The sequence below is a fragment of the Euleptes europaea genome, chromosome 14, assembly GCF_029931775.1.
Source record: "Euleptes europaea isolate rEulEur1 chromosome 14, rEulEur1.hap1, whole genome shotgun sequence".
NCBI lineage: Eukaryota > Metazoa > Chordata > Lepidosauria > Squamata > Sphaerodactylidae > Euleptes > Euleptes europaea.
In genome coordinates, this window is record NC_079325.1 from 50,629,645 (window position 1) to 50,647,918 (window position 18,274).

Genomic DNA, 18,274 nt, shown 5'->3' on the forward strand with positions numbered 1-18,274 from the left:
AATAAGTAGAAGTGTGAGAAATATTGGGTTAGTGTGTTGGCCTTGGCCTAAGGAGACTGGGTTCAAATCCACTCAGCCATGTAAGGTCCCTGAGTGGTTTGGGGCCACTCTCTTTCTCTCTCAGCTTAACTTTACCACACATGGTTGCTTTGAGGAAAAAGCAGGGGAGACCCATACAGCCATTTTTTCAACCTAAGTCTGTGCACAACGCCCACAGATTTTGGCTGGCCCGCTATTATTTACAGTTGCCTTCTTCCTTTTGGGCCCCAACCTGGATGGCACAGGTTAGCCTGATCTCGTCAGATCTCAGAAGCTAAGCAGGGTCAGACCTGGCTAGTACTTGGATGGGAGACCACCAAGGAATACCACGGTCACTATGCAGAGGAAGGCAATAGCAAACCACCTCTGTTAGTCTCTTGCCTTGGAAACCCTACTGGATTGCCATAAGTCTGCTGGACAGCACTTTACACTCCTTCCTTCCTCCCTCCCTCCCTTCCTCAATACAATATCCCAGCGATCTTTGTCAGAACCAGTATTACAAATGTGTGTAAAGTGCCGTCAAGTCCCAACCGACTTTTAGCGACCCCTGTTAGGGTTTTCAAGGCAAGTGATTAAGCAGAGGTGGTTTGCCATAGCCTTCCTCTGCAGAGTCTTCTTTGGAGTTCTCCCTTCCAAGTACCAACCCTGCTTAGCTTCCGAGATCTGACGAGATCGGGTTATACCATCCCACCTTCCCTCCTAGTCTTACAAACAACACCCTCTATTTCAACACCAGGGTCAGATTTCCTGCCGGCAGATTTGTGGAAGACCTTTCCTGAGTGGTGGGTGCCACTATTAGCAGCTTTGTTTACCACAATGAATGACACAGGTGTAATTCCAGAACCCTGGATTTAGGCTATTATTTTACCTATTTACAAGAAAGGATGTTGGTCTGATCCATCCCATTACTGCCCATCAGCTTGCTTCTACTGGGAAACTTTATGCTTCATATTTATACTTGAAAATGGTTTTGTGGCCATTGGAGGGAGGGGGAGGGGGAGGGGGAGGGGGAGGGGAGGGGGAGGGGGAGAGAGAGAGAGAGAGAGAGAGAGGCTGGATTCTGAAAAGAGCATTCAACACTGGAACACTGCTTGGTTCCTCACCTGGCAGTTCCTCACCCCAAGGGGGGTGCTTTGGGTAGCCTTTATGGACTTCAATGAGTCTTCCATTGACTGCAGATTTCTGTACTTCATTTACACCCGCCACCAACCCCTACCTCCAAAGCATGATGCAAAGTCACCTCAAACCCCCCAAATTCCAGGCTCAAGCAAGTCTGGACTCACACATTGCCCGGAATGGCTCCAAAGTGCTTGGGGGCATTACCTGTGCATTTTGAAGATTGTGAGTGCCTCTGAAGCACAGTGTACTCTTGGAAATGAGGGAAGGGATGCTTGCCAGAGGCAGAAGGGCAGGGATATGCAGCAGCACATTTTCCATTTCCGAAAACATTTTCTAAAATATTCATTAGCAGTAGAAGAAAGGGCTACAATGACAATCAAATTGGGCAGCTGATAGTTGAACTCTGTTGTAGTAGGTTCATAGACAAAGGCAGCACACCAGTCCCAGCCTGTTAGGTGTTTCTCAAACTAATATCCGGACAGTTTGCAATACCGTTATTTCTCTTTCTTTAAATGTATACAATAGAAGGGAAGGGCATGCTACTGAGCTGCTGCCCCCTAAAAGTATTCAGAAGCAGTGGTGGAAAGTACTGTCAAGTCACAGCTAATTTCTGGTGACCCTGGAGGGTGTTCAAGGCCAAAGAGGAGCAGAGGTGCATGCATAGCAACCCTGGGCTTCCTCGGTAGTCTCCCACCCAAATGCTAACCAGGGCAGATCCTGCTTAGCTTCTGAGATCCAACAAGATCAGGCCTGGGTCATCCACGTCAGGGCATTTGGAAGTACTTCACTAAAAATAATTTCCAAGAAAAACTTTGGATTTATTTGAGCAAATGCAATGAACTTCACTGAATTCCTTTTTTTAAATTATGTATTTTATTTTTTACCATTAGGAAAAAACTGAGATATTTATATAGCATTAAAGTTAAGAAACATGCTAAAGCAAAGCCTGAACTATTTAGGGTACTAGAATCCCCCCCCCCCAGGATATTCCTATTCAAAGTTTTCCGAAAACCCACATTATTGGCAGGGGCAGTCCCAGGTGTTTTATGAACATCCATGCTGTTAATTTTAACAGCACCACAAAAAAGCTGTGGCATACCATGCAGAATCCTCTGTAAAAATCTCAGATATGATGATTTAAAAGGCCCGTTTCTAGCTGTGAAAATACCACTCAAGCATATGCCTGTTTAAAACTCAGCAGCCAAGAAAGGCAGCAGGGAGAGAGAAGGAGCTTTCCAGAGGCTGTGGGCACAGCTTCTGTACCATGAGATTTGCTTCTGGTCCTTTCCATATAGGAAAATTATGGACATTAAGATATGTAAACTACTCGTCTTTTCTTTTTATTGCTCGGAGCATTTCACAGACATTCAGCTCTGCCCAACTCAATATTTCCCATCCCCCTGGTAATACCTGTGCCGTTCAGGTTGGATGCTTGCCTTGTGAGAACCCCCACACCCGGAGTCTTAACGTCTGCGAAGAGAGCTCCCTCCAGCCTTTCTCAGAAAATTATTTTTCACACCCTGATCTGCCACAGAAAGAGCAAATGCCCAGAAAGCAAGAGGTGCGTAAAGAGAAAGCTGGGCAACAGTTTCAACTCCCCCCCCCAAAGATGAACATCCAGATGGCAGCTTGTGTCGCTATTTGGCATTTGCCTTTGTGCTGAAGAACCGGCTGCTGCTTGCACGCCGCTAAATGTCATGATGGAGTGTGAAGCCAGGAAGAGGCTCTGCCACCAAGAGAGCCAAACCCCTTAACCGCATTTCTCAGTAAAAGAGATGCACTATTTCTTTGCATTAAAAAAAATGGAGAGCTCACCTCACTGTTACACCATCAACAGATTTACTGCTGCGTGGGTGGGGTGTGGAAGAGTAAGAACAATGCACTCTCAGACCCCTACCCAATGGTGTTGCAAGCTGCAGCCCCTTGACTCTGTAAAAGGGAAAGGCTTCTGTGGCAGAAAGTAAATACAGCCCATCATAGTAACATACTTTCTTCTAGTTAGAAAAGTGGCATTGTAAAGCTGTGTCTGTTTTGCATGGAAGATACTAGGTTCTTAGTTTCAGTGAATGGCCAATCCTTGGCTTTGCCATCTCAAATATCCTCCATGTCTTTTCAAGCAGATCAATATGATATCTCTTATATGCATATGGGTACAGATACGTAACTCTGGATCTATTTCTTGACCAGCATGGTGAAGAGTTCCTTTCATTTTGGAATGTGTGGGAACTTTCTATGCTGATCAGCAGCTTCCCTTGTTGGATAGTCATCTGAAGGATAATTTAGCATTTTTGTAATTAATTTTATTATATATAGAGAACTGTTGGAAACTGCCCTGCCGGAAGCTTGGTTGGCAAAGGGTGGGGTATAAATCGAATAAAATAAATTCAGGGCCAAGGAAGTCAGTATGCTGGGATGGCCTCCATGCTTGAAGGAAGCAACTCTGAACAGTTACTCATGAAGGGACACCGCGGACAGCCTTCTCAGCAGGTGGGCAGCTCTGCTATGGTTCTGTATCAGGAATCACTGAATACTCCAGTCACACCAAATACTGAGATGGGCACAATTATCCAACACAAGCTCAGGCCAACTGGAATAAAGCACTGTTAGGGCACCAAATCATGAAAAGACATGGGGCAGCCTCTTCTACGGGTGAATATTCTGGGCTCCTAGAAACCTTTATTTAATTTCTCTCCCCTAACTCTAAGAAAAGCCCTGACCTGGAAGGCCCAGGCTAGCCTGATCTCATCAGATCTCAGAAGCTAAGCAGGGTCAGTCCTGGCTAGTACTTTGATGGGATTCCACCAAGCAATACTAGGGGCGCTATGCAGAGGAAGGCAATGGCAAACTACCTCTGTTAGTTTCTTGTCCTGAAAACCCGAGGAGGGGTTGCCTAAGTCGACTGCAACTTGATGGCACTTTATACACACATAACACCAAGAAATCTCTCATGGCACAGTAGCATGTCCAAGCACACGGCTTTGGATCTGCTGTGCTAAATGTTGCTTCTCGGCCTTCTGCCTTTGTACTAGCATGTTCTAAGAAAACACCCCTCCCTATTCCATGTATAAACCACTGGTTCGTTTGAACTAAGAAGCACTGATCCTCTCCACACCCACACAGAGTGCAGGAAACGCACAGCTCATGTTTCCATCTCTCTTTCTGCTTTGAAAACTATGTTTATGCCACTGACAATGTGCCAAATGTTTCAGAGTCTACCTTTGAGGTAGGCCACTAGTTTTGAAGTAGGCCACTAGAGAGGGACTGTGGCTCAGTGGCAGAGCATCTGCTTGGCATGCAGAAGGTTCCAGGTTTAATCCCAGGCATCTCCAGTTAAAGGGACTAGGCAAGTAGGTGATGTGAAAGACCTCTGCCTGAGACCCTGGAAAGCCACTGCTGGTCTGAGTAGACAATACTAACTTTGATGGACCAGGGGTCTGATTCACTATAAGGCAGCTTCATGTGTTCATGTGTTTTACAGGGAAGATACCAAAGCTCAGAGAGAGCCACTAGGCCTCTATGTGGATAACAAGGAATTTCAACTCAGGTCTTTCCATTCAAGTTGAACATTGTATTGTTTTTAGGAGAATTATATGCAATATACAAGTGTTTTTATATGGGTACAATCAAAATTCTCTTCAATGTAAAAAGGGACCCCCTTTTTCAGGATTAGGGGGCACTAACAAAGGCACAGAGCATTCAAAAGGCAGAGACCACAGTACAATCCCCTCCTCCAACCCATTTTTGTGGCAGGGAGCCCGCTGAGGGAAGGGGCCCGCAGTGCATCCCCTCCGCCTCCTCAGCCAAGCACAAGCATGCCCAAGGCAACCTGCTCCAGCTGGTTAAGACCAACCATGTGACCAATCTAGGCGGCGCGGCCCTCCTGAACACTTGCCCCCAAAGACGTCTCCACAGTCACTACACACAGGCGGACATTCGGTTCACACCCACCACGTGTAGATATGAAGCACACAGTACCTGGAAGCAGCTTTGGCGACGCACCTGCCTTGAGACACGACCTGGCCTTAGTGATCCACGATCACCTCCAGACAGAACACGTGCGATGCTCTAAAGGTGGGGCTGCATCTGAAGGCTCTCTTGAAGGTTCAGCTCGGCTCAAAATGCAACAGCGAGCTTGCTTCCTGCCCACGCTACAGAGATCAGGTCTCACCACCTTGAAAAGATCTTCAAGGGCTGCTGGTTTGCTTCCGGGCACAATATGAAGTGCTAGTTATTACCTCTCTTTCGCAAAGGCTCCGCTCCACTTTCAGAAGCAAGGTGAGCAAGAACCAGAGCCCCAGCCTTCTCTTACTGTGGTCACTAGGACTATGGGACTTCCTCCCGACAGAAGTTTCCTTTGCATCATACCTATTTGCATCTGGGCACCAGGTGGAAACGTCTTTATTCTCCAGACCCTTCCTTTCACTTTTCCTATCTGTTTTTTTTCCCATCAGTGCCATAATGACTTTTAAGCTGCTTTGCCATTTTCAGTTTAGATCAATTAGCCGTGGGGCTGGTTGAAGCTGGGCATTGTTGATTTTACAGCTCTATTTTTTACTCTTTTATCTCTTATCTGCTGGTTATCTGCTTTTAATAGCTGTTCTTCTCTACTGTATTTTATCCAGCTTGCTAGTTTATAGGATTGCCATTGTGTTGTTTTTGATTGTTTACTGTTGCAAGCTTCTTTGAGAATACTTTATATTAAAAAGGAGGACATAAATACTTTAAATAAGTAAGTGAAATGACCTATTATGTGAGCATATGATGTTACAATATTTATATCTGTGTCTGCCAAACTTTTGTTACGTGGAAATTACCAACTGGAGGCACAATGCTGCTACATTCAACTCTCCAAATAGGAAAGCCTCATCCTACAAGGTGCTGCTGCATGGAGCTTTTGTTTTATTCTGCCACAACACAGCTGTTCCTTTGCAGTTGTCCCATACCAACCTGCCCGCTAGTTAAGATCTGCTCCACCAGCCTTGCTCTACATACTGGCCCCTGTGGAGGTGGGAGGATACCAACTTCTCACTGGTGGAATGGTCTCCCCCAACAAGTACCCCTGGTGCCTAGTTTATTGTCCTTTTAGCTCCAAGCAGGCAATTCTATTTATCCATAACTTTGGCTGATCTTTTTTTAAAAAAAAAAAATCTTGGCTAGTTTACCTTTCTAGATTTTGGAACTGATCCCATTTGGATTTTATGCTGCTTTTGTTTAAATGTCTTCTTATTTTGCAAAACATGTATGTATTGTTTTATGCTGATTGCATTGGTTAACTGCTACGGTTGATAGCTTTCATAATTCTGTGCTGGTTTTTACTGTGTTTTGTGCTTATCGTGGCTGTTTTTATGATTGATTGATGACTGATGCTTTTATTTGTTTTTAACTGCTGCAAGCTGCCTCAAGCGGTTTTCTGGCAAAATGATGAAGAAAGAATCAATTTTAAATAAACTACCATGCAATTGTAGGATAGTGTGATTAATACAGCCCTCCCCTTTTGCCCAAGCAGCCAAGGATCATAGATGGGACTGTGCTTCCTGGGTGTCGCCCATGCTGATGTTCAGGTGTGGCCTCTGTGGATGTTTACTCTGCTCCTAGGGATGATGATATCACCTGTTTTGGAGGCGAGGGGGGATCAAGTGTTGAGAAGCAGACGCACCCAACATGGCACCGTAAAACTAAACTCTTCCCTCATCAATGTTACAGGGGAGATTTCAATCAATACCAGTCTCTGCAAGGTTATGCCCCTGTGGAATGAATCACATAGAATCGGTTGCACATGTTCTTTTGCATTGCCCCCTTTATCAGAGAATCCGCCTTAAGTTCATCAACCCGTTGTTCGCTGGTAGGGAATGGCACCCAGTTGAGCGCAAGGTAGCCTTTCTTATGACTACTCAGGATGTGGCCACAACTGACCATGTAGCCAAGTTTTTGCAATATGCAATGTGGATCAGCGAAAGACCCTGTAAACGGGAACAAGCAAACTCTGTTGAGTAAAATTGTATGATTATGTTCTCTGCAGGTATTGTGTATGCCAATAAAGGTTTGATTGATTTTAAAAAAAAAACTAAACTCCAGCTCCTCTGGTGCCTAAACCCAGACTGCTATGTATAAAGCCCTGTACTTTTGTTTTCCAATGGAATGGAACTCACAAATTCAGGAATACGCTCAACGGAGCCCTTTAGAAGACAACAGAATTGACAATCAATGAATTCTACGGCAGATGTAACACTAGAACCTTTTGGGTTCTCTTGCACCTGGTAGTAGTGGTGGAAAGTGCAATAAAGCTGCAGCCAACATTTGATTCCCCCTTGGGGAGTTCAAGGCAAGAGACATTCAGAGGTGGTTTGCCATTGTCTGCCTCTGTGTAGCAACCCTGGACTTCCTAGCTGGTCTCCCAACCAAATACTAACCATAGCAAGACCTGCTTAGCTTCCAAGATGTCATTGGGCCAGCCTGGCCCATCCACTAACTGTCTTATATCTAATATATAAATACTGATTTTTCCTTCCGGCCCACAAAAGACAGAATGCTCAAGAACAACGTCCAGGATGCAGTGGCCACTAGTTTTCCCTGATCCGATACCCAGCACCTCCTCTCAGGTAACAGTTGTTGGGAAAGACCTTCTTCTGCCTGAGTCCCTGAAGAAATGCTGCCACTCAGAGGTTTACAGACCAACGATCTGATTTCACATAAGGTAGCTTCACATGTTTATGTGCGTACACTGCTATTAAGAGATAAGTTAAGATAGTTTAATTAAATTAGCAAGTGTGGTGATCTTTGAAAACCACATGCTGGGGACAATTGGAGATTACATTTAGACCAAATACAATGGCAGAAGGTGGCACCTAGATGCTTATGAGTGTCAGGCTTCCCCTGATCCTGCCTTCCAGATCAGAGGTCTTGAAACCACAGATTCTGGGTTGCCCTCACCTGGATGGCCCAGGCTAGCCCGATCTCATCAGATCTTGGAAGCTAAGTAGGGATGGCCATGGTTAGTACTTGGATGGGAGACCACCAAGGAAGTCCAGGGTTGCTCTGCAAAGGCAGGCAATGGCAAACCACCTTGAAATGTCTCCTGCCTTGAAAACACTACGGGGTCACCATAAGTCAACTGTGACTTCATGGCACTTTCCACCACCACCAGGTGTTAGGTTGCAGACATCCTACACAGCAGCCTTTGGGGGGGGGGGGCTGCTTTGTGGAAAGACCTGGCTGCTAATGCATGTGTAATCAAGAGTACCATACTTCCTGCCTCTTTGCACAAACACTGAGAGGAGCAGGAGAACAGAGTGTTATGATCAGTCAGTGACAAAGAGCATACTTTCATGACTCTGACCCTTGGCTTGATCTTCACGGTGGTACATTTCCCAATAATGAGCTCATTTCTCCTGTGGTCTGTTGCCCACAGTCCTGGCCTGGACATCGGTGAGGTCATAGCCCTGTTGCCTCCTCTTCCTACCACAAGACTGGTGGCCTGAGGCTTGATCACCATTTGTCACATGACTTCATGTCATATGCTTGCAGCTCAGTGGTTCTATACTGTTGTACGGGACTAAGGATGGCTCCCAGGCCTAGAAAGGCCACGGTTCCAGATGTTCTTAATGGTTTTTGTGAAGGGAGTTGCCCCCGTCTGGGGAATGAGCTGTACAGCAGAGCTCTGAACCATCAGATGTTTGAGGTCCCAGCACGGACTGCATGGAACCCCCTAATCAGGACAGCAGACCCTCAAGAGTTCCAGAACTGGAACCACAGCCACAGAACACCCTTCCCCTGTACCAATCTCTTGTTTCTTCCCAAAATACTATGAAGACTCTCCTCGTCTGAAACAAGCACTTAAGTAACATTTCATGGTCACCTTTAAAATTGTGCCATTTTAATGCTCTCTTATGGCAGCTTTATGGAGAGCCAGCGTGGTGTAGTGGTTAAGAGCAGTGGTTTGTAGCGGTGGAGTCTGATCTGGAGAACTGGGTTCAATTCTCCACATGAGCTGCGGAGGCTAATCTGGTGAACTGGATTTATTTCCCCACTCCTACACATGAAGCCAACTGGGTGACCTTGGGCAAGTTACACCTCTGTTAGAGCTCTCTCAGCCCCACCTACCTCGCAGGGTGTCTGTTGAGGGGAGAGGAAGGGAAGGTGATTGTAAGTTGGTTTGAGTCTCCCTTAAGTGGTAGAGAAAGTCGGCATATGAAAACCAACTCCTACTCCTACTCTTCTTCTTCATTGACCTTTCTTTTATTTTATCGATTTGCAGCAAAGCCAATCATCCAGGCCTTAGAAAAAGGCAGGTAAGAAGTGATTTTGAGAGTACTGTACACCCATAATGTTCTGCAAACAACTATCAGTAAGGTTTTTCCATCAACCAATAACTGTATAAAAGAACTCAACCGGCAAACCCCCATTAACTGTTATTAGCCCTCCTCCCTGGTTGTGTTATGCATCTTTATATGTTTTATTGAACTGTTTAAATATTTTTATATACACCTCTATTTTCAATGCTGTTTAAATGTCTTGATGTTTTAATGCTCACTGTGTTGGGGACTCTATTTCGGTGGAAAGGCTGTATAGAAATGTTTTCAATGAATAAGTACATTTTTAGAACTTTGTGAGTATTGTAAAACATACAAGTGATTACACGTATTGCACAATCTCACAGCAGAAATGGACCGTGGTTTGCGCCAAGCCACATCCAGTACACACTGTGGTCCTTTCAGAACTCGATCCGGTCAAACCTTGAGCCCAAAGTGTTGCTGCCTATAAGACTACCTTGAACAAACTCTGGTACTGCTGAGACACGATGGACATTTATTTACTTTTTTGTTTTTTTAATTCATCCCGCCTTTCTCCACAAAATGCAGACTCACTGAACTGATCCTTATGCAAAGACTGAACTACATGCGCAACTGGAATCTAATAAACTAAAAGCCACATCTTACTTTGACTCTTGCGCTTCAACCCACTGTTTAAACCTAGACATCAGGCCTTTGTGCAAGTATTCAGAACTCAAGCAGCCTGCCAGATTCGGCTCGGGGTGAAATAAGGACCCTGGGAGATTGCTCCAGCTTCCTGCCCAGGCTGCCAACCCCTGCTAATGCACCCAACCTTCTTTGCAAGAAATGGTCTTCATTCATCACAGGAGTCAGCTTTCCGCGAAATTCCTCAGCCGCTAAAGGGTTGCATGCAATAGAGTGCATGGCTTAATTGATTCAATACATCTGTAAAACTAAATGTTTTACATTCCTTCCAATTATTCCAGTAAAGTTTGAGTACCCCTTCCCACCCAACATGAGTTGACAGCTCTGCTTCTAAACTGCCTTGTCACTTTCTAACATTTTAACAATGGAACAGAATGGAAGGAGAGCCCAAGGCAAACAGGACTGCATTAACCCTCCAACCATCTGTACATGGGACATGAGCAACACATCAAGGTGGAGCCATCCAGTATCTCATATTTACAGTTAGAGAGGAACATTTTTTCCCCATCAAGTTGGAGCCAACTTATAATGACCCTGTGAAGTTTTCAAGGCAAGAGATGATCGCCTGACTCTGCATGGCAACCCTGGTCTTCCTTGAGGTCTCCCATGCAAACACTAACCACGGCCAACCCTGCTTAACTTCTGAGATCTGATAAGATTGGTCTAGGCTGGGCTATCCAGGTTTGGGTAGAGAGGAACATACACTGCCCTTAAAAGGGACAGGGGGAGAAATAAAAATCCTGCTACTGGTATATATCATGCAAATTTATTATACGCGTGTGTGTGTGTGCTGTCAAGTCACAGCTGACTTATGGCGACCCCCGTAGTGTTTTCAAGGCAAGAGCCATTCAGAGATGGTTTGCCATTGCCTGCCTCTGCGTCTTGACCCTAGAAGTCCCATCCAAATTCTAACTAGGGCTGACCCTGCTTAGCGTCTGAGATCTGCCAAGATCAGGCTAGCCTGGAGCTATCCAGGTCACACCCATACATTTAGTTTATTCTGCTTCTATCAGTCACTGGGGGAAGGTAAGCAAATCTGCAGGGCATCTGGGTATTTAACAGAAGCTGAGGTTCTCAAGATATTGTATTTTGTGCCTGATAGCTAAATCCTAACAGCAATCATGATGTGACGTACATTCTTTCTCCCTCCCCCACTTCCACAAAACTTTGACTGCCAAGTGCATTGCTCCTCTGAACAGCGAACTTCTTAGCTTCATCTGTACCAAGAATGGCTGCAGCACACAAGCCAAGAAAAAAAAGATGTAAAGAGAATGATGTCATGCCTAGCTCTAGTTTAGACAGATGAGAGCATTGCTAAATCAACATGTTTACAATGGTTTAATTGCCCCTGCGCCAGCAAGGAACCATAGCCGCAAGGGACAATTAAAGCTTAAGCCCACACCCTCTTTGGGCTACCTACCAAGCTTCTTTCCGGGGAGAAAATACCACCCAGGGGAGAGAAAAAAAACATGCATTTAATATTATGCTTAGAAGTTGTCCCACCCTCCACTTGTTCTACTTAAACCAGGGAAAGCTATGGGAGAGGGGGTTGTGGGTCCTTTGATTGGCCCCTGCAGACCCTAGGAATGGAGAAGCCATATGGGAGTCATCTTAACATTACAACCTGCATTGGGGATGGGGGAGGGGAAACACAACCCCCTTGCACAATCCTGCAAGGCTCCTCCATTCTGATGTCGCTCTAATGGAAGGGAGAGAAGCCACAGGGCCCCAGCTTCGGTATGGAAGTTTGAACCAGCCTGAAAATAGGAACTTATGTAAGGTGGAAAAGTCACTCCTCCTCCCAGAATGCCTCTTGGTGTAGTGGTTAAGAGTGGTGGTTTGGAGCGGTGGACTCTATCTGGGGAACCGAGTTTGATTCCCCGCTCCTCTACATGAGCGGCGGAGGCTAATCTGGTGAACTGAATTTGTTTCCCCATTCCCACACACAAAGCCAGCTGGGTGACCTTGGGCTAGTCACAGCCCCACCTACCTCACAGGGTGTCTGTTGTGGGGAGGGGAAGGGAAGGAGATTGTAAGCCGGTTTGAGTCTCCCTTCAGTGGCAGAGAAAGTCGGCATATAAAAACCAACTCTTCTTCTTTTTCTTCTTTTCACCACAGATATATGCAACATATGAACATAAGCTGCCTTATACTGAATCAGACCATTGGCCCCTAAGTCAGTACAGTCTACTTAGTCTGGCAGAGCCCCCCCGTATCTGATCTCTTTAACTGGAGATGCTGGAGATTGAACATGGGACACTCTGCATGCCAAGCAGAGGGTTTACCAGTAAGCCACAGTCTTCCTTCAACTTATGTTGCTGCGGTCCAGAAAAATACCAAGATGCTCCCACTTAACTTCATATAATCCTGAAGAAACATTACAATGGTTCATTTAACACAGTCTATTAAAGACAATGTGAGGAACAGATTTGCATTACTGAGTTCAAGTGAATGTAAACCTGAAGAACTATGGGGGAAAACTAGAGATATTATCAAGGAAGAATGTGCAAAGACTATTCCTGTAGCCAAAAGAAATGAAAAACCTCGATGGATGTCTGAGGAGACTCTTAAAATTGCCAAAGATAGACGAGAAGCAAAAGTAGAAGGTGACAGAAACAGAATCAAAAGTCTAAGTGCAACGTTCCAGCGACTCGCACGTAGAGACAAAGAGACCTATTATAATAACCAGTGTAAAGAAATAGAAGAGAACAACAAAAAAGGAAGAACAAGAGATCTGTTCCACAAGATCCAAGAAATCAAAGGCAAATTTAAAACACGGTTAGGCATGCTGAATGATCAGCATGGAAATACATTAACTGAACAAGACAAAATAAAGGAAAGGTGGGAACAATACACTGAAGAACTATACAGAAGAGATGAAAGGATAACAGATTCTTTCCAAGAAGAATCTTTTGAAGAAGAACCTACAGTTTTAGAAAGTGAAGTGAAAGCTGCACTGAGAGTAATCAGGAGAAACAAATCACCAGGAGCAGATGGGATATCAATAGAGCTATTCCAAGCAACAGAAACAGAGTCCATCAAAATCTTGACAAGAGTATGGCAACAAATATGAAAAACAAACAATGGCCCACAGACTGGAAACGATCCATTTACATTCTAATTCCCAAGAAAGGAGACATCAAAGATTGCAGCAACTATCAGACCTTCACATTAATTTCTCATGCAAGTAAAGTGATGCTCAAAATCTTACAGCAAAGGCTGTTACCATATATGGAACGAGAAATGCCTGATGTTCAAGCTGGTTTCAGAAAAGAAAGAGGCACTAGAGATCATACTGCAAATATACGCTGGTTACTGGAGCATACGAGATAATTTCAGAAGAAAATCAGCTTGTGTTTTATAGATTACAGCAAAGCTTTTGACTGTGTGGATCACGAAAAGCTATGGCTGGTTTTAAAGGAAATGGGTGTGCCTCTACATCTGATCGTTTTGATGTGCAACCTGTACTCTGGACAAGAGGCCAGTTAGAACAGAATATGGAGAAACGGAATGGTTTCCAATTGGCAAAGATGTCAGACAAGGATGTATTTTATCTCCCTATCTCTTCAATCTATATGCAGAACAAATAATTAGGAAAGATGGAGTGAAAATTGGAGGGAGGAACATTAATAATTTGAGATATGCTGATGACACTACATTGTTGGCAGAAAATAGTGAAGATTTGAAACGACTACTGCTAAAAGTTAAAAGAGAAAGTGCCAAAGCAGAACTACAGCTGAACATCAAGAAAACAAAAGTAATGACTACAGGAGAATTACACAACTTTAAGGTTGACAATGAGGAAATTGAAATTGTTCAAGACTTTCTATTCCTTGGCTCCACCATCAACCAAAAGGGAGACTGCAGCTAATAAATCAGAAGGAGATTGAGACTGGGAAGGGCAGCAATGAAGGAGCTAGAAAAGATTTTGAAGTGTAAGGTGTCACTGGCCACCAAGACTAGATTAATTCATGCCATCGTATTTCCTATTACTATGTATGGGTGTGAAAACTGGACAGTGAAGAAAGCTGACAGGAAGAAAATAGATTCCTTTGAAATGTGGTGTTGGAGGAGAGTGTTACGGATACCGTGGACTGCCAAAAAAATAAATCAGTGGGTTCTAGATCAAATCAAGCCTGAACTGACCCTAGAAGCTAAAATGACTAAACTGAGGCTATTGTATTTTGGTCACATCATGAGATGACAAGAGTCACTGGAAAAGACAGTCATGCTAAGAAAAGTTGAGGGCAGCAGGAAAAGAGGAAGACCCAACAAGAGATGGACTGACTCAATAAAGGAAGCCACAGCCCTCAATTTGCAAGATCTGAGCAAGGCTGTCAAAGATAGGACATTTTGGAGAACTTTCATTCATGGGGTCGCCATGAGTCGGAAGCGACTTGACTGCACTTAACACACACACACACACACACACACACATTAAAGCACATGTGAGCTGTCTTTTATTTCCTTCATTTACACCTCACCTTTTCTCCAATTTTTTTTGCCATCAAGTCACATCTGACCCATGGTGACCCTGTGAGGTTTTCAAGGCAAGAGACATTCAGTGGTGGTTTGCTAATGCCTGTTTCCGTGTCACAACCCTGCTATTCCTCGGAGGTCTCCCATCCAAATACTATATAGGTCAGGGCTTTCCCCCAGTGGGGACCCCAAAACCGGCTCTCCGAACTTGGTCTCGCGCCGAGGCTGCGGAGCCGGCGCGCGCACGCGAGAGAGGGAGAGAGAGAGAGAGGGAGAGAGAGAGGGGGGGAGAGAGAGGGGGGAGAGAGAGGGGGGAGAGAGAGGGGGGAGAGAGAGAGAGAGAGAGGGAGAGAGCGGGCGAGCGGGCGCACTGTCTCTCCCCCCCCCCACCGTGGAGAATGGCCGGGTCCCCCTTTCCCTTGCTCTCAATGGTTGGGAGGCTAAAGCCTCCCCTCCCCTCTAGCCGCGCGATTGCTGGGCGGGCGGCTCAGCGATTCCTGCCCCCCCCCGCCCATCAGCTGTTGGGCAGGGCGGGCTTCCTTTGGTAGACCTGGCTTCCGGCTGAGTCCCATTAGGAGGCCATGTCTATCCACTGGCTTTCTTGGCGGTAGACCTGGACTCCGAGGAGGGCAAAAAGTCCCCCTTCAGAGGCCAGGTCTACCCATTGGCTTCTATGGGCCTCCGGAGGCCAGGTCTACTGCCAAGAAAGCCAATGGGTAGACCTGGCCTCCCAATGGGACTCAGCTGGAGGCCAGGTCTACCAATAGGCTTTTATGGCGGTAGACCAGGCCTCCAGACGAGGACTCCGGACGGGGAGGGGGAAATGGCAGGGACTTACAATTTAATTTTTATCAATAAATAAGATCACTATTAAGTATAATATCAAGTTTTATTCAGTGTACCTATAGTTTAATTAAGACTTAAAACTTTAATTAAAGTTTATTAAGTTAATAGTGTACCTACCTATATAGTTTAAGTTTAAGAAATCTGGCTCTCAAAAGAAATCTCAATCGTTGTACTGTTGATTATTTGGCTCTTTTGACTGAGTCTGCCGACCCCTGCTCTAGGTGATCAGGAAAGGAAGCTTTTTGTCAAATAGAAGAGAGATAATGCTTTTTCTTTCTTTCCATTCCACCAGATGACGAGGAGCAGCAGTTTGTATAGACGCTGATGAGCTTATTTACCAGGTTGCCCTAATGCTGCACGCTTCTGGAGACTCATTTTCTAATGCTTGATGGAAATCTGCCCCCCAACCCAACCCAACCCATGACTGGTATATACAGTTTCTTGGGTTGGACACTGAAAGCTCAAACGTCTTGGGAGGATGTCTGCAAGAACATTAATGACTACCAACCTTCAAATGGTATTTGTTTATTTTCAGTCATGCTTTTGGTAAACATCATTAAGTGGCTGATCATTCAAGTCATCTGTTCCCCAATTTTCATTTCTGACAGCTTTATTTTAAGATCCCAGAATGTTTCCAAACAAGAAAAAAAAAGTCAAACTGGGTAGTTTCCAAAGAAAATCACTATACAGGATCCTGCTGCTCTAAGAATGTTTGTTTGTCCCACCGGAGGCCTGGCAGTTGGGCTGTTTCTAAGCTTGCACAAGGAATTTGGCTGATGTGGAAGACGCCTCCCCCTCCCCGCACATGGCCCAGAAGAAAAATTCCAAGAATTCTTCCAGCAGAAGACTTTCACTTGCCTTTTCAAAAATGGAGGCTTTCAAAATGCAAACTGGAAGATCAAACTGTTATTTCAGAAAGCTTCAGGAAAGAGCAGAACTCCAGAGTTCCTTTGAGTCATGCTTCCTGGGACAGCTAGAGGCACAGGGGAAAGGGGGCATAGGTGGACACCCACACATTTTGTGACTGGATATACACACATCTGAATATAAAAAGCGAAACCAATCCTCGATCTCAGCTTCTTATCTGCAAATAGTAGCAAACAGGAATAGTAACTGCCAACCACATGTGGCTGAAACGAAGAATTCAGAACTTAGGAATCGCCACACGTGTACTTTAAACAGCCTCAGGCGGCAATTTTAAACACACTTACTTGGAAGCCAAATTGAAACCACTGTGAGTCACTTCAGCGTAAACATGTTTATGATCCACTGATCCAAAGTTTATATGATTCATTTTCCAAGGTAGCCCTTCCAGATTGCAGTGAATATCCCATTCACGCCATACACAGCTAAAGCCACCAGGGGTTTGTGGAGCTTGTAGCTTCAGACCAAACATAGCTCTTTGGGCGATGAGCAAAGCCAGGTAGATGGGGCTGTGCTGCAGACGTTGCTGGAGAGCCACAACCCCCCCCACACAGGCATCCAAGCCTGGCCACTCAAATGCGGCTTTTTAAGTTGACGACTGCACCACCCTAGACTTTCTCTTTGCTCTGCATATAGTAGGGGACTCCACTGTGTCGCTGGGGTTCCAAAACAATTTCTCATCCTCCAAATCATTAGTAACCAATGCAATGCAATATCTGCAGAAATGTTCCACCTAGTACCCAACAGTAACCAAGCTGAGATGTTCTGTACCAACTGGAGTTCCTGAGTTGTCTTCAAGGGCAGACCCATATGGAGTACAGTACAATAGTCAGGCGATAAGGCCAGATTATCTGAGGCGAGGTAGCAGGCCATTTTCTGGGCTAAATGAAGATGAAAGAATACCTCTTTCTTTTTGCAGCGGCATTAATTTGCTTCTCCAGCAACACTGCTGGATCCAGTATAATCTTATGGCTCCCAACGGAATCAGAGTCAGCTGGACCCCATCAATAGTGGTAAGCCCAGTGTCATAAGAACATAAGAAAGGCCATGCTGGATCAGACCAAGGTCCATCAAGTCCAGCAGTCTGTTCGCACAGTGGCCAACCAGGTGCCTCTAGGAAGCCCACAAACAAGATGACTGCAGCAGCATTATCCTGCCAGTATTTCAAGCACCTAATATAATAGGCATGCTCCTCTGATCCTGGAGAGAATAGGTCTGCATCATGACTAATATCAATTTTTAAAAGTAGCCATGGATAGCCCTCTCCTCCATGAACATGTCCACTCCCCTCTAAAAGCCTTCCAAGTTGGCAGTCATCACCACATCCTGGGGCAGAGAGTTCCACAGTTTAACTATGCGTTGTATTAAGAAATACTTCCTTTTACCTATTTTGAATCTCTCACCCTCCATCTTCAGCAGATGACCCCGCGTTCTAGTATTATGAGAGAGAGACAAAAGCTTCTCCCTGTCCACTCTCTCAAGACCTCAGCCTTCCTGGCCAATGTTGTCTGGATTTCATTTCAGCATGCTCACCCATACTAATTTAACTGCAGCAGTAAGATGCTGGTTCAGGACCTCTACGGCATTACCAGATGATTTGGATAAAGAAATATACAGCTGGGCATCATCAGCATACTGATGACAGCCTACTCCAAAACCACAAATGATTTTCCCTAACAGCTTTTTATAGAAATTGAATAGCATGTGCATTAAGACCAAGCCTTGTGGAACCACACTGATGACAACTGGTCTTGAACAGCAATCCTCTGAGTCCTGCCCATTGGGAAAAATTTAAAACTTTCCTTTTATCCAATAAAAGCTCTACGATGCATTAGATCTTGAGCAGGGAATTTAAACCAATTCGAAGCACATCCCTTAACCCCTACTTCTAT

General features: G+C 45.1%; 1 protein-coding gene across 5 annotated transcripts in view; it reads right to left on the reverse strand.

Moving 5' to 3' along the window:
* RAPGEF1 (Rap guanine nucleotide exchange factor 1) overlaps positions 1-18,274 on the reverse strand; it is a 162,117-nt gene that overhangs the window by 114,026 nt on the left and 29,817 nt on the right. The window lies entirely within an intron of this gene.